Source organism: Betta splendens, chromosome 5, assembly GCF_900634795.4.
Source record: "Betta splendens chromosome 5, fBetSpl5.4, whole genome shotgun sequence".
In the NCBI taxonomy this organism is placed as follows: domain Eukaryota; kingdom Metazoa; phylum Chordata; class Actinopteri; order Anabantiformes; family Osphronemidae; genus Betta; species Betta splendens.
The window spans coordinates 2568121-2584595 of record NC_040885.2 but is presented as its reverse complement, the minus strand read 5'-3'; the positions used below and the strand labels follow the sequence as shown (position 1 = coordinate 2584595).

Here is a 16475-nt window from a genome sequence, read left to right as displayed (position 1 = left end):
ATTAGCGTAGAAAAGGGTCAACACCTGTTACTAAAATATAGTTTCATGTTAAAGTGATATTACAAGTAGGAGAAAGCAAAACAGGATTAATCAGGCGCATGAAACTGAATGCAAATGTCATGGAGACAGTGCCGATGTATCACATGTTAGTCAACAGCAGGTATAAATACTGCTTTGCTGGGGCGTAAACTTCCCGTAAAGGGACCCCACGTATTCTTATTCATAACTTATGAATATTTATATTCTTGTTTCATAGACTCTTCTGCATGTGAACTCTTTCACGCTGTGCTGGAGGTGACTTCAGGGTGACGCGAGGCCATAGTTTTAATAAACCCCAGCTGCTGTATGACCGAATGGTGTCTCTAATTAAGGCCCGAGCACACACTCGCGTAAAAGTCCCCGGAATGCGAACAACCTGCGATATTTCCAGAGGAATTTGCTGTGCAGTTCTCCAGGCACAGGAGGGGAGCTAAGTGTTTGTAGCGCTCGCAGGGAGGAGGGGGCGGCGTTCGTGTGGCAAGCCAACATGTTGTTCACATCCATGTCAGATTGAGGCTAATGAAGGCCAGACTGATCCTTGGATGCGAGCCTTAAGTAAATGATCCCTCTTTGAATATATTAAGGCAGCGCCGCGCACCCCCGCCGCGCCAGAGCCTTGTCTCGTGGTCTGACGAGGCTGGTCAGAGCCGCAGTCACGGCGTTTGATCAGGTCGGCCCCGATTCAGTTCGTCAGTATTGTTACACTAACTCGACAGCAGGGAGCAACACAAACACTGATCATTTCCACCTTAGAGTCTCGGCAAAAACCGTTCGATAGTAAATGGAAAGTATGAGTGTTGTGTCATTTGACAATGTAAATGAGCCATCGCAGATTTTTTTCCCCACCCTCTTAAGAGGGATTGCATTTACATAACAGACTGGGGGTTGATGCTGACACAAGTTGTTCATGTAGATACATTTTTTCATTTCCCTGTTAATATATTTAGTCATATTTATAAATTATATATTGTGTTCAAAAACAATCCTAATTAACTAAATGATGACAATAATTAATAATTAAGTGTAAAAAAGGAAAAGACTCAGTGACAGAGTTTTTTTTCGCAGTAATGTATGTCCACACTGGCACTTTGCATGTAAATGGGTTCTAAATGCGTAATTACAAGGCACTTTTGAATATTGATTGGAAAGACAAGGACGTAGAAATGAAGCCCTCATGAATGCGGCCCCTCCTAAGCTACTGTAACATCCCATTAATAAATACATTTCTGGCTCTTTAGTGCTGGACTTGCTTTACACCGAGTGAAACAATGTCATTTGATTTTTGCTGAGGTAGCATGTGTACTTCATAGGTGGATGGATTGGATGGCTCCAATTAGCCATGGTCATCGTTCATGTATTTAAGCTGACAGTGGGAGTCTTGCGTCGAACGTTCTTGATTTGGGGGTAGTTCTTGCAAAGTACTTTAAAAGCCCATAAAGAGCACATTGTGAAGAATGCACCTCTGATGGAGGTTTGATTTACAGCTGTAGCAAATTTTCTCAATTAGACACAGGAGAGAAAAAAATTGATTTTCAGCAGTGACGTAAAATAAATTCTCAGCATGATTAAGTGACTACCTACTTTCTCCTTCCTACATTTTTATATATATATATATATATATATATATATATAGCCGGCAGCGCCTGCACAGGTGCTTGTCTTGTCTCTTAAGGCCTCCTAACCTCCCACAAACCGCCTGTTTGTGGGCGCCGGTCCTGTCTGTAAACACGGACGGAGGGACGGGCAGCGCGTTCGCCGTGACCAGCAGCAGATGTGTCACGCAGGCTGAAATCAGAACCGCCGTCCGACACGGAGCCTCGTACGTGGCTGCCGTGACGCCAGGCAGGGCTGATGGCGGCTGAGATGAGGCAGCGCGCCGTCTGTTTGCAGGCTGCTGTGACACCCCTAGTCATTGTGTCATCCAGGCTGCTTGTTGCTGCTCTGATCATATGTACACATTGCATTCAAAGGGCGTCATATCAGCCATGTGACAGGTAGGCTCCCAATGAGACAACAGCCAAAGGGGATGTCCCTTTCAATACTCTCACTACAAATGCCAAGACAAAATAACACCATATAACATCATTCAAAGTGCTCTCATGTCGGCTTTTTTCTGCAGTTTGAAAAGAATTTGTTATCACAGTGTGTATTCATGCCACCCAGTGTCAGAACAAGAGGCCGGGAATTACGCTGGCTCTTCTACCATTACCCCTTGATTCAGACTTATTGCTGTGTTCGACAGCGGCAGTCAAAGTGCAGCGAGCGTTAACTTTAGTCGCGGAACATTCTGATCTGCCTGTTGTCACTGCCCCATAAGCAAACAGCGCCGCTACACGTAGAGCGCGTGTGCGTGCGAGGTTGCAGGTGGGGGACTGGGATCCAGCGGCAGAGCCAGTGAATGAGTGAAGGTGCAGCAGCAGCAGCAGCTGCTTCACTGCTGGCACACCGTCACCCCACATCTGTTTACCACTGTGGCAGTCGCACAAGTGTTTATATTCATGGGTGTAATTGAGCCATTTTCCTGAGGGCAGCTGTAACCTGCACTAAGTTATATCCGAACTTTCCATTAAAGCGTGGGGGGAAGTTTCACTGATAGTAATCACGCCCAGCAACACTGCTATGTAAATACGGCTTATCAGCGTTGCCAATTTGGTTAAGTGGCGTGTACGTGGGTGATTCGCATACCCAGCGCAGTGGCTCTGACACCGGCCGCGTACAGCAGTCATTTATTAAATATATGTAACTTGCATTGTTAACAAGTACGCATGGAGCAAGGACATAATCACGAAAATGATGTGTTCTAAAAAGCAATATTTTGTGGAGATCAGGCCTCACTGACTGATGTAACTGTCGGCCTTTAGCGTGAACAGTATATGGAAATTGAAATAGGAGTATCTAGATCTAAAATGCACAATTTAAATATTCAAATGTTAAGGCCAAACAATCTAATACATTATGGCTTTTAGTATCTGCATACAACGGAGCTGGGCATGATACAAGGAAGAGAGAGGCGAGGGAGAACCAGGATACGGGGAACACAAACAAAGCCTTTGTTTGACAGCCACAGGAACATGACATCTGATGACTGCACGTGCTTATTGTGTGGGCTCATAAACGCATACCTGCCTCCATCCCTTAAGACAGAAGAGGTCGTTTACGTCCCGCTATCAGGTTATTCACATTCACAGAGATTTTGAAATCCCAATGTTATTTGTGTATTTTAAGCCTACTGTGAAAGACACCGCATGTTTAAGAGAGTGGATCCATCAAGTGCTGGGATCGGGGAATGAGTCCTCTTGCTTCTCATTTCTCTTTTTGAAATGGCTCCTGGCTGGACTTTTGCACAAAAGTTGTAATATGTGCAAACAACCAACACATAAGTTAAAGGAATCAGATCCTTTGAATAAACACTATGAAAACAAAAACCACACACAACTAATAGCTGGTGTCCAAGTATTTCAAGCCATCAAGCACCAGCAGAGCTGTGGCGTACTGGAATGCGGCTGCAGCCGCTTCAGGAGGAATACATTGAGCAGTTGTGAATGCCGGGGTCAGGGCTCGCCACACGTCACAGTGTCCTTGGACAAGACATCGGAACTGTAGTCGCACTGTCATCTGCCGCCTGGCAGCTGTCCAACAACAATTTCTTCAAGGGGATCAATAAAGTCATTTATTACATAATCGGGGCTAATCCATCACTATCTTCCTCCCCGTCCTCATAACTGCGTCGGTGAGTCTGTAGGTCAGACGTGGAGCGTACAGACAGGAGGACAGATAGAAGTGTGGACACTGACGGGGTTAAACCTAGTGACGGATGTTCGTCATCTGTAGCCACCATCAACAGGCAGCGTAATTAAGCTGGACTGACTTTGTGTAATCCTACATCACACTGCCTCCTGTAACAGTCGCCACTCATTTCATGAAGGCACACAGGCGTTTGCCACCTTTCTGTGTGTTTGTGTCCTGCACTGTGATTATCGTCCAGCACTCATAATCGCATTATGAGTGTAGATTTCCTTCAGACATCTTTCTCCATCTGTTAGATTTAGTCTTTTGTGGCTATCAACCAAAGTGAGACGTGGGGATGGCTCCAAACAATTATAGTTGCCTGTCTTTGTGATGTAATTGGATTAGGACCTCACACCAGGAGCAATATGCATCTTAAATGTTTTAGCTGTAGACATGCAACAGCAGAATTGAGCTGTGACAGAGAGAGAGAGCGGTCCAACGGCTGACCAGTGAGCCAACGACTGGCTTCCCTGTCAAATAAAGATTAGGCCTTTATTTCACCATCTAATCCCTGGAAATCTCTCATGCAGGAACGTGTGCTGCACAGAGCTTTTAATGCTACAGAAGCTTCACGGTGTCTTCGATGACAGGGACAAATGGTTAGTAAGAGCGTTCAGGTCTGGATAAAAAAAGGTTCAGGTGCTGTTGTTGTACTACAGTACATTTCAGCTGAAGTTGCTCAGAGGTGCTGGTGCTGAAAAGTGACTTTCTCAGCTTCATTTTCTCATTTAATCTTCGAATGTCTCCATTTTTTTTCCTACACTGTGCTGAACATTCTTTTTATTGAATTATTAATGTGTACATTGAATTATTGAAGGAAGATAATTTCTGATCAGATTAATATTAACTCCCAGTAAAATATTAATGGCTGATGTTAAAAACGATGAACTTACGAAACTATTAATAAAACCATAAACAGACACAGTAAAAAGTGGTATAGAGTCAAATGTGCCACCGGTTCTTGAGTTCCTTTTCAATGCGGTTTCCCTCGAGGACGGTGAATATAAAATATGGTGGCGGTTGACTTTGCACTCAGAAGTTGGGCTAGGTGTCATTGGTCCAGTCCTGCCCCCCGGCCGACCGCCGTGTCACAGGGGAAGTTCACCAGCATTTGTCTGCAGGTTACCGCCGTCACCTTGTCCACACGCGACCTGAACCATGTCCAGGGGAGCGGTAACAAAGGTGTTGTGCTGTTGTGCCGGGGCCTTGAGCACCTTGGCTGATTGGCAGAGCTCCTCTCAGACCTATTTCTCAGCTCCTCTTCCCAACTCTCCTTTTTTCATGACCTAGTGGCGTCAACTCAAACAATAGTGTTGGCTGTGTGTGTATATAAAAATATATGAGATGAGGCTACAGCAGGTTAAATCCAGTCTTTTTGTCAGTTTCCATTAAAAGGTCATAAGTGATAGCCAGCAAAGAGTAATGTGCCATCCTCTGGTTTGTTATAAGACGCCTTCCATTGTATTCATAGAATATAAAAATCTGCAAAAGAAATAAACGTTTATTGTAATATAATGGGAAGCACCTATGAAAATATACTTCCATTAATTATGTTTTAAATGCTAATGCCAGTGAAGAACATAATAATGAGGATGAGAAAGACTCTCCCATTCAAAATCTGATAGCCAGGGAGAAGCAAATTATTTCAAATATTTGATATTTAAATTATTTTCAAATGAACAGAGACATGAGTGGAGCAGAAGCAAGTAGTTTCCCCTGGTGATCCTGTAAGGCTCCTTTTGTTTCCTTTAGTGTGTCTCCAGCTCATTAATGTTCTAAGCATGTGAGAGAACCAGACCATACTCCATAACCCATAGCTGGGTGACACCCCGGGCCCAGCACACACGTTTACAGTACACACACACACACACACACACACACACACACACACACACACACACACACACACACACACACACACACACACACACACACACACACAATCCCCTCAGCCGTTGAAAGTCCACTGGCTCTTTCAGGAAGTGATGGCCGCCGAGCTGTCCTGATTAAAATGACAATAGTCTAATTAACTCGACCTCGGTGTCAGTGCACTAAAACGGCTGATGGCCGCCAGTTCCTGTTTCAAAACCCTTTGTCTCCTCATCCTCCAAAAATATGCCTTTTTTCCCTTCTCTCTCAGCAAAATGCCTCAACCCTGTTTGACGAGATTTGCTAATGGCAATTATTTCTCGTAAGCTAATTAAATCGAAGTTGTTTTTTTTCTCCTGTAGAAATCCCTGTGTACACTCTGGGATTCATCACTTGGATACAGTATCCCAAGCAGCATTAGTCAGATCATATACAATTAGACCTTATGCTGTAGTGCACGGGGGGTGAAGCCCTCAGCTCTTCCACTTGTGGTGTGCATCGGTCAATATGTCAGACTTTTAAAAAACACAAGACGTTATCTTATGGATGGAACCTTTCAGCCCTTTGCAACTGACAATTTTTGAGACTTCATGATTCTTTGGCAGTATTTGATGGACTCATCTAAAGTGCAGAGGAAGAGAGAGGAGAAAAAAAGAACAACATAAAAAAATTCTTTAATGACTGAAGAAGAAACAGCTTTTTGTTCTATTATCCTTCTGTTGGTGATTAAGGTCTACAGGGAGATAATTACGCTTTAGCCTGGAGTTAATGAAACGAAAACTTCTCTCTTCTTGTGAAAAGGAAGGGCAGATCTTTTGTACTGCTATCTGCAGACATCTCCCACCCTTGACAAGACGCGCGGAGAATTGGTTTTGTTTTAAGGTTGCGGCCCCCTCCGCCGCCTGTCAGTCTGTGGCTGATATGAGGGATCCGTGAATGAAGCCAGAGTCAATGAGGTCTGCCTGCGCTGCACTGCTGCATCTGCCTCGCCTGTGAACCTCTGGCGCGCTGGATAACATCAAATGAAAACATCACGTCGGGTCATGTGGCAAACGTACTGATTTAAATCAAAGAAAATCAGAAGTTGGGAAAAAGGAATATACAATATATCTTCTGCTCAACTCGTGTCGTGGTGGAGCTGCAGCTCTGGGCTCCCAGCGCCAGCATGCGCTGACCCCCGCTCGCCCTGTTGAAAGATAGGTATGCGCTGATTTGAAGTGATCACACGGCAGCGTGTGCGTCGTCTGACTGGGGGCGCCCCATCAGAACCCGCGGCCACGCGGCTCGGCCCGGCGCTTCCCCGTCCGAGCCCAAGGCCCGTGTGCCGTCCGCTCCGCTCCGCCCGACCCTCCAGCAGCATTCCCACATGTCATCATCTGCTCTGCAGCACCGGGGTGCTTCGGCACAAGTCGGATCCATCTGTTGTTTTTATTTTCCACTGATAATTGGCCTGAACAATGGAATGCCTGTGTCCCCCTTCGCCTTTGAAACCCCACACCCTGTTTATTTTCCACAGGTCTCCTTGTGTCGCTGCCTTGCTCCTGCTCCTCCACACTCCCTCTCCTCCCCCTGATCCGTCGCTGATGGTTTGACATTAGAATGGCACGGCCACATCAGTATGTGTCACTAAGCAGCTAACTCCACTCTCCGCTCCCGCTTTGCAGCGTCTCAGCTCCCATATCCCCCTCCTGCGATGACCTAGCAGCTGCTTTTAGGAGTTTCCCCCTCACAGCAGACATGTCTGTCCTCGAACAAGAGGAAGAGATTAATGAAGGGCATGGATATTGGTATAAACCATACATAAGAATAAGAATAAGAAAACCTTTAATAGTCCCGCAGTGGGGAAATTACCTCTCACAACAGCAGTACAGATGAGCAAGAATACAGGTACAGAACAGTTTGTGTTGGCGCAGTACAAAGCAGTACGGTACAGTTAGAGTGAGCATGAGGTCATTGCAGGGTTATTGCACAGTAATGGGTATAAGATTTGTACCGGTAACAATATACATGATTGTTCACAGATTTACACAAATATTGTGCAGAGCAGGTTGCTATATAAACCACTGATGCAGTGGGTGAGTGACTGTAGTGGGACGTGGTCAACAGTTCTGATTGTACAGTCTGACAGCAGCAGGTAGGAAGGATCTACGATATCTCTCCTTCACACAGCGAGGGTGGATCAGTCTGCTACTGAAGCTGCTCTCCAGAGCAGACAGTGAGTCCTCCAGTGGGTGAGAGACCTGGTCCATGATGGATGTCAGTTTAGCCAGGACCCTTCTCTCACCCACCTCCTGCACCGTGTCCAGAGTGCAGCCCAGGACAGAGCTGGACTTCTTGATGATCCTGTCCAGTCTCTTCCTGTCCCTCGCTGTGATGCTGCTGCCCCAGCAGACCACACCGTACAGGACGGCTGATGCCACCACAGAGTCATAGAAGGTCTTCAGGAGTGGCCCCCTCACTCCAAAAGACCGCAGTCTCCTCAGCAGGTAGAGTCTGCTCTGACCCTTCCTGTACAGTGCATCCGTGTTATGAGTCCAGTCCAGTTTATTGTTCAGATGCACTCCCAGGTACTTGTAAGAGTCCACTCTCTCAATGTCCCTTCCCTGGATGTGCATCGGTGATATGACAGCAGGCTGCTGTCTGCGGAAATCCACCACCATCTCCTTCGTTTTCCCTGCATTGATCAGGAGGTGGTTCCGCTGGCACCAGTCCACGAAGTTCTGAGAGCATGTGTTTAATTTCCACCAGGTGTATGACGTAGCAGCATACATACAGATAAAAAACACAAGGTGTGCTGCTCACACACACACACACTCACACACAAAGTGACCCACTTAAATTAATTAAATTTGATATTTTAAAATTTAATTAGTGTATTAGGTTTTAATTAAACAGTCAGATGTTGAATTGTTCATGAGCTTTAATAACAATCTGACAAAGTAATATTAACAAAGTAATTAGGGAAGTTTGTTTAAATGCACAAAGCTCCGTGTCTGACAAGGTGTAAACAAGAATCTCCTGTTGTTCTCATTAAGGACATTTCTGAGGGTTAGGGGAAGTACTCTCCCTCCCTCCCTCCCCCTCCTCACCCACCCGTGCTTTTGTTCTGCCTTGTGTGACCGTGTTGATGTTCATTTGTTCTGCCTGCTCTTGTCTAATTAAAAGAGGCCAGGACAGGTAGGGCTCTCAGCGGGCATCTGCTCTGCGCCGCTCCTTCATTTGCCGAGTGTTTGTGTTTATGCAAAGGGGCCCCTTTCCTGCATATTTAATCCAAAGCAAGGCACCACACCAGCTTTTGTTGTGTTTAGACCACATACCTCCAGTTCCTCTTAACAGGGCAGTCTGTCTCTCTCTCTCTCTCTCTCTCTCTCTCACTCTCTCTGCCCCCCCACCCCCTCCAGTCCATACACACACATGCCAAGTACATTCAACCACAACACACTACTTCAACTACTCCATACCTGCTACTTTCACTGGCAGCTTTCTCCTCTTCTCCAGGAGTGGATTTCAAAACACTCGTGCTTGGCGGTAATCTGCATCAACACACAGTTTGGTGAACACGATGAAAGTCTGTTTAGCTGTTCACTGGTAAGTCTGTAAAGATTTCATTATGCTTCCACACTTTCTCCCGTTTTCCTCTCTCCTCCTCCTCCTCGCCTTTTATGGGACGCTGGTGAATGTGTGTGCGTGTCCATGCGAGTGTGTGCGTAGGAGGCTTTTGTAAATGGTGGAGGGAGCGCTGGTGTATAGAGCCGATTAGCAATGGGCTTCAATGTGGATGGGCTTTTATGTAAGCCAAAATATCAAAGGTGCGATCCTCATTCGCCTGTTTTATTTGTCTTCTTTGCCAGTAGAGCTGATGTTTTAGGGTTGTCTGTAAATGAGTTTTTATTCACATTCTTTTTTCCCTTTTTTTAGATTTCACTTATTAAAGACAGATAAACCACGTAGTCAAACTGTTGCGTATCTCTGTCTAACAGCATTAGCAAGGCAGAAATGTGACGTATAGTTTATCCTGATCTGTGGAGGAACTTCTAGTTAAAAGCATTCACATGCTATCAGCAGCCGTTATCTGGTATTTGCGTTGCGTTGTGTGCATGCAGGACCGCGGGTGTTCATAAGTGTTCCTCTTTTCACCGCCGCCGGGTTAAAGGTGACGCTAAACTGCAACCTCGCTGGTTAAGGGTAAGGGCGTCCGTCGCCTCCCCTCGCTCGCTGCCCCTCGTTCTCCCGTTGTCTTTGTCGGGGGGGTGGTGGAATCTGGAGCTTATTGGTATTAATAGTGCATAGGATCTGTGGTCAGACAGGAGCTGGGACCTGGGCGCGAGCGGTAACGCGATATCGCTGGGTAGAACTGACAGTCCTCTTAGTTGACAGCATGAAAAGAGGATTGCATTAGCCCCGTGTGTGATACGGTGTGCAGGTGGAATCGGGGCCGCGGGACAGTGAACTCATTGACAAAGTGCTTTCTGATGGTTTATTTCATGGATCAATAAATAAGAACTCCTTAAGACACGACGTGGAGCATTCTGGGATCCACTCTTATTCAACAAGCTCATTTAACGAGTGCAAAGAAATGCTCGGGCCCTGTTTGTTTTGGGTTAAGAGTGAAATTCCACTTCCTTGGTATTAAGGCAACAAAGCTCTCTGTGCTCTCTGTGTACTTTGTTCTTAGCTCAGCAAAACGTGAGGGCAGGTCCAAAGAATCTGGTGGATCAGACAGGCCTGACATTCACCAGACTGCACTGTTGCCTTTTAAGCTTAGGGGGAAAAAGGAACATGGGGGGGGGGCTCCTAGAATAAGGGCTGGCTGGATTGAAGTTAGGTTTAATTGGTGGGTTTTGAGTCTGTTTGCGTGTCAGAAAGTGCTGTTGTTTACAGTCTGTGTGGGTGTTACAATATAATGCCAGGATCCTGCCAATCACTTCAAAAAGAGAAAACAAGGCTGGAGTTTTTCGAATGCTGACTTTTTGGGTTTTTTTGCCTTTACGAGTCTTAGCCATGTTTTTCATTTAATCAGTCCTTCTTAATAAAACCTCTGAAGGAAAAAGGGGGGGGCTATAGTGTCCCGTCAGCCTTTTTAGCCGATCGGATCGTACAGTGAGCAGCTGCGTTTTTTGAAAAGTGAGTCATGCTTTAGATTTTCCTGTTGTTCTGAGTACAGACAGTGACTTAGAAATCTCCTGCGCACGCCCCAAAAGCAAACACCAATGACCTTGTGTATAGATATGACTTGACTCTACAGAGCCAGAACTCCCATACGCCCTCCTCTTATTTACACAATGCTTTTAATACGGATCCACTGGGCTTAAGCGGTGTTGAACCAGTCACCATTTTTTGTTTTGCTCAAACACAGGCTGCGGCGCGATAAATAGATCGTGTACATTTATTCACACGCTGATATTAAGTGACCAAGGAGAAAAAAAAAACAAAAAAACAGACACAACTGACAGCTTCCTATTGACGGCCATTGAGTTGAACATTAATTAATATGGTAATGATGTGTGAAGGTTCATTAACAAGCCACCACGGAAGTAGCCACAGATCCAGTATTAAGCGTGCTTGGAGTAATTAATGGAATAACTTTACTTAGTGGTAAATATTCATGGACCCTCATCTTTTTGTCTGTGTGGTGTGAAGAGACAGGAGAGCCTGTCCATTAGAGGAGCTTAAGAGCTGTCCACGGCCAATGGAGGCCTTTTGTTGGGATTGGGTGCGTTTCAGTGGAGGGGTATTAATTCATATTTTGAACATGCAATCTTACAACAAAGCCAAAGGCACCGATAACATACCTGGGACTGGAGAGGATATTGTGAAGCCGCGACCCTCTCACAAATAGGGAAGTCCACTTCACGGGTTGGTGGACAGAATAAAACGCATCTTTGTTCGCGCTCACGTGCGACCGCAGCCGTTCATTACCATAGCAAAAACCCTTCTGATTGTCCATTTCCTCTATAAACAGTAGTCTTTGCGCGTGTTTTTGTGTTTTTTATGTTACCCCCTCCACTGTAGTGAAGCCTGAGGTATTTGCATAGAGAATGGAAACACTTATTTGGATCATCTGATACTCTTAGGAGGTGGCTGGCTAACAGTCGGGTTATCTGCTAACTACAATGGGATATTTCTTTTGTCAAAAGTCTTTGTTGTCCTATTTTCCACTTTGTTTAACACAATACACCTACAACATCCTCTCGAGACGGCGCACGGGAACCTTTCAAAATGTTCCTTTGTCTTTTAAAATTGTTGCATTTTGATTCACATCCCCGGCGCAGGCCTCGTACCGAGCATGCACATAACCCACCTAGGTGGGTAATTATCTCAACCAGGAGTTGTTCTGTTCCCTAAAATCTCAATGTGGGAGTGTGTGATGGGCTCCGTTTTCCCTGCCGGTTAAAGCAGCATGCGCTTGTTTATCCTCACCCTACGTTCTCTGCACCCCCACTGTTCTAAATGGCAATATTACAGCCTTGTGCTGTTGGAAATGGAGACAATTATCTGTTTAGGTATTACAAGATGGGCATTATATTACAAGGAGAAAGGCGTACAACCGCCATCAGAATCCCGTTGTTGCCTTTTTGTTTTTTTTCACCAATACAAATTTTCCGTCATTAAAATGATGGAACATTTATCTAAATGGATGTTATGCATTGGGTAAACTCATTTAGCTCCTGGGGCTCTTTCAGGTGATGGGAATTAATGATGTTTAGTAGTTTGAAACTGAAAATATCTGTCATTTGTCACCACTCGCCATTGATTTACGATCCCAATGATGATATGTTAATTGAAGTGTAATGAATCACAATAATAGGGTGGTTGTGTGGGAATGGCGCATTTTCGATGATTGTTCAACCCCCGATAGAGTTCAGCGCGAGTTGGATGTTGACTCGCCGTTTCAACAAGGGCATTTAACACATAATTAATGCTGAGACTGGGCAAGTTGGGCCGAGTGTGTTTTATCTATTCTCAGTCCGCTTTAGATAAACACTTGCACAAATGCCTGGCCACAGTTTTGACTGCCAAATGTAAACGGCAGAAAAAAAAAAGAACCGAGAGGGAGAGAGAGAGAGATGGAGCTTTTTCTTCCTTTCATTTTTTGGATATGCTTTAATGCTTTTATTCAAATGCACCTGAGATATTGCCCACAGTCGCTTCTCAGTTTACCATAAAAATAAGATTTTGTTTCCTTGTCCCTCTTTCTCTCTTTCCCTTTTTCTCCCTGCCTGGGTTGAGTGCTCCGTTAAGAAAGCTGTGTGCATGCAGATCGGGGCCACCTGAGGGGGGGGGTTCAGTCAAGGCTGAGCAGGTACAGGTACAATATGCTCACCACCAGAGGGGGCCGTCAAGGGTTTCCTCTGTGAGGTGCATGAAAAAGTTTTTGTCTTGCAAATAAAGCGTACACTGGCATCAGACAGTCTCATTGTTCACTTGTTATCATGCGTGGGTGCAGGTTTACTTAACGAATGCGACAGTGACCGTAGTAGGCAAGAGGAGGGCGAACCAAAGGCATCCTCCGTCCTGCTGCAGGTGGAAATGGTGACTGAACAGCCAGGGCAGGCACAAAGGGAAGCAAACGGCACAGGAATGAGGGGAATTGATTTCCTTCTGATGATTTCTTAGTACACGAGGCTGCTTGTGCTCATTCAACTCCAATCAATAGCAACTGGTGGGCAACTTGTTATTGCATTGCTTAGCATTTAGTTTACACTCGTGTACTTGGTGTTGCTGTTTGTAAATTAGCTGGCGGGTGCTGATGACAAGCATTATGGTCTGTAGCAGTAATTATTTCATAACCATAAATAATTCTCCATCTTATGTCTGCAGGGCAAGGAGGCTGATTTACCATCGCCGGAACTGAAGATTGCTTATAATAAGCAAGTCCTTGTAGAAGGTAAACACGCAATCATTCACCACACTCTCACTCACGCCCCATGCATGTGTGTGTGAATGCTTTATTGAACTGAATGGAGTGTGGTTGTCTTGTTTGTGTACTGTATTCCCAGTGTATATGTTCGACAGCAAGGACGGGGGGCTCAGCTATTGGTTTGAGACAGTGCATTGTGTTTGGAGGAGACACGTACTGTAGAATAATGAGTAAGGAGGGTTGGTCGTTGGGCGTTTGGGCAAATCAGAAGTTCCAACATCTGAGTGATGTCCTACTTGTTTCTGGCTTGTCTTCACCCTGCTTGAAGCCTCCGTTTCCTGCCCGTTGCAGCTTTACCCTCATCGTCCTCTCTTCCTTTTGGAACATGATTTTACTATCCGTACCATCTCCTCTGCCTCTCACACACTGTCCCCCTCCTCCCACATTGGGACCTGTTGAATAGATGGGTTTAAAATGCACATGGACAGGCAGCGTGAGGAAGGATAAAATGATAATGCTCTGTCAAAAATGAATATTTGTCTTTCATGTGAAGCTTAAGAAATTGCCAAATTAGAACCCTTTCATGCTACAAAAACAGTCAAAGCTCTTACAAGTTCTGAGATGTTTTGCCTATAATATATAAATATATATTCCAGTAGCATTTTAAAAACCCAGTTGTCCCATCAAACTGGAGAATTCCACAAACACAGTTCATCACTGAACATAAATCCAATTACACGCTACTGTTAACCTGTTAATCCCTTCCACAGAGCTCAGCTGAGGTAAAACCTACACTAAGTGTCACTTCTGCAGCATGCGATGAGCTTCTCATCACCGCAGTCAAACAGTCTGCTCGTCTTTTCCTTGATTCGGAGGCTCGGTACCACGATTCCCCTTGTTGCCGCTCACCTGCTGTGGTGCGTCCTCTGTGTCGTCCGGCCCCTCAGCCGCTCGCTCCACATGTAAGATCAGCCCTCAAATCTTCCAAATGGTCGTGTAATTAATGTTAATGTGGCAAAATCGGCTTAATTATTGACATGAGTTTCCAATGTGGTTTTGATTGCATCACTTATGCGGAAATCCCTGTGGCAGCTTATGGGGATTAGTGTGTCTTGGTGTTTAAACCTCTTTAAAAGTGCCATAGAGTCAAACGTGGAGCGTGTGCATTGTGCTCATATTTGTTCGTCTGTGTTCGGACCAACCACAAATATGACACTGTAAAACATTTAAAAAAAACACTGACCGTTAATTGTATGCAAATGAGGAAACATGAATTTTAAATATATGAAAATTCTTGAAGTAGTACAACAAAGGTTTTATTGAGATGTGTTGCACTTATCTTCCGCTCGTGTGTGATGTGCTGGAGTTGTGCTCTTTGGTCAATTCATTCAGACCTGATGACACCCTCAGATGCTCGCAACACGTCTCTCTGTTGCGAGAGCTTCCGAGCGTTCCCGTCTCAAGCCGGACCCTATTTTGAATTTCATGGACCCATGTAAGGAAGCGGTGAACGCGTCGCACAAACAAACACCCGCTTTCTTGTAATTCTTCCGTTGCCGTAAATGTTTTGGTTTATATTGCTTTGGGTTCTTTTTTGGCCGTCGAGGTTTGCTGTGTTTAATCCACTTTTTATGGAAGTGTAATGAATAAACAAGTGGATTCATGAGTTGGACCCGGAGAAAGGTCGTGAGCAGATTTATGCGGGGATGAAAATAGGGCCTGTGTAACAGTTCCCCTGACTGCATTTATTGCTTACTTTAAAAAAGTAATTTCTTTATATCAGCATCAAGCTGAAAATTGCCATGTATTAGTATTAGGCCTGGTAAGCTTCTAATTCTGTGGCATTTACAGCCGGCTGTGTTTCCATGCATTTATAACACTTTGACTCTTAAGAGCGCCTTTAATCGCTTATGCCTATAGCTCGGAACATAATAAACAACTGGCTGTGGCCAAAGTTCCACGTGGGGGAGATTTCAAGCGAGCGAGAGAGTTAAGCGCTTCCGTCGCTGGCAGTTTAGTTGCCGTGTTTTTCATGCACCGTTAAGTACCGTAATCTAGTCTCCGGCACTGGCTGCCGTTGTTACAAACCTAGATGGGAAGAATGGGTGGAGATACGTAGATAGAAGGCGACGCGGGGAAATAAGAAGTCACCGGCCCAGCGCGATGCGGCGGTGGAGACAAAGCAGCGGCGCCTTTTCCTGTAGATGGAGATCACAGGATGTGTCGGAGCCTCCTCGACAACCCCCCCCCTGACCCGCCGCCCGCGCTCCCTATCAGATGCTGCATGCACATCAGCAAGCTAAAGCGCTATTGTCTGGCTAAACAGGTTACACAGTTAAATGAGGTAGAAAGGGCCAGCCAAATTTTTATCACAGACGCTAAAATGTCTTTTTTTGGGGGGGGGCACATTTGGAAGGTTTCAATTTATTTTTCTATCTTAGGTCTAAAACATATTGACGAATGTATAAACTGGTGTGGCTTGAGCAGCGAGGCGCTGTAACAACCTCTGCCATCAGGTGCAGAGCGGCTGCCGTGACACAGGCTTCATGTGAGATTGACTGAGGTGACAGAAGTAAGCAAATTCCAGCCGCAGATGAGTTGTCTAACGGCAAGATGAAAAGAAAATCAAAAAAGTGGGAAACTGTCAGAGGTCGGTCGGCCTTTTGTCTCCGCTTCAGAAGATGAAATGCACCTAATAACTTGGATTGATTTGTTGTCTTCGGGGTGAAATAACGGCAGAGGTTCTTGGGGTAATGCAGGCTTGTATCTGTCAGACCACAAAACAATATACAGTAGTGTGTGTGTGTGTGTGTGTGTGTGTGTGTGTTGACATACATACGCTCTCTCTTCTGTTTGTCTGGTGTGGGACTGTGACCGGGAGGAAACTCTGCAGAACTTCCCACTGCCTTGACTTTGT

At 45.3% G+C, this 16475-nt stretch overlaps 1 protein-coding gene across 19 annotated transcripts in view; it reads left to right on the top strand.

Annotated features, from left to right (window-relative positions):
* The window catches only part of foxp1b (forkhead box P1b), a 128953-nt gene that overhangs the window by 29328 nt on the left and 83150 nt on the right, over positions 1-16475 (top strand). For 16 of the 19 annotated variants that reach the window (XM_055508698.1, XM_055508689.1, XM_055508694.1 and 13 more), the window contains one exon: positions 13519-13585. The gene's annotated coding sequence lies outside the window, so the exon portion shown is untranslated. Of the gene's footprint in view, positions 1-9195; positions 9286-13193; positions 13361-13518; positions 13586-16475 lie in introns of those variants that run through there. The other 3 variants (XM_055508693.1, XM_055508696.1, XM_055508699.1) reach the window with 2 other exon arrangements.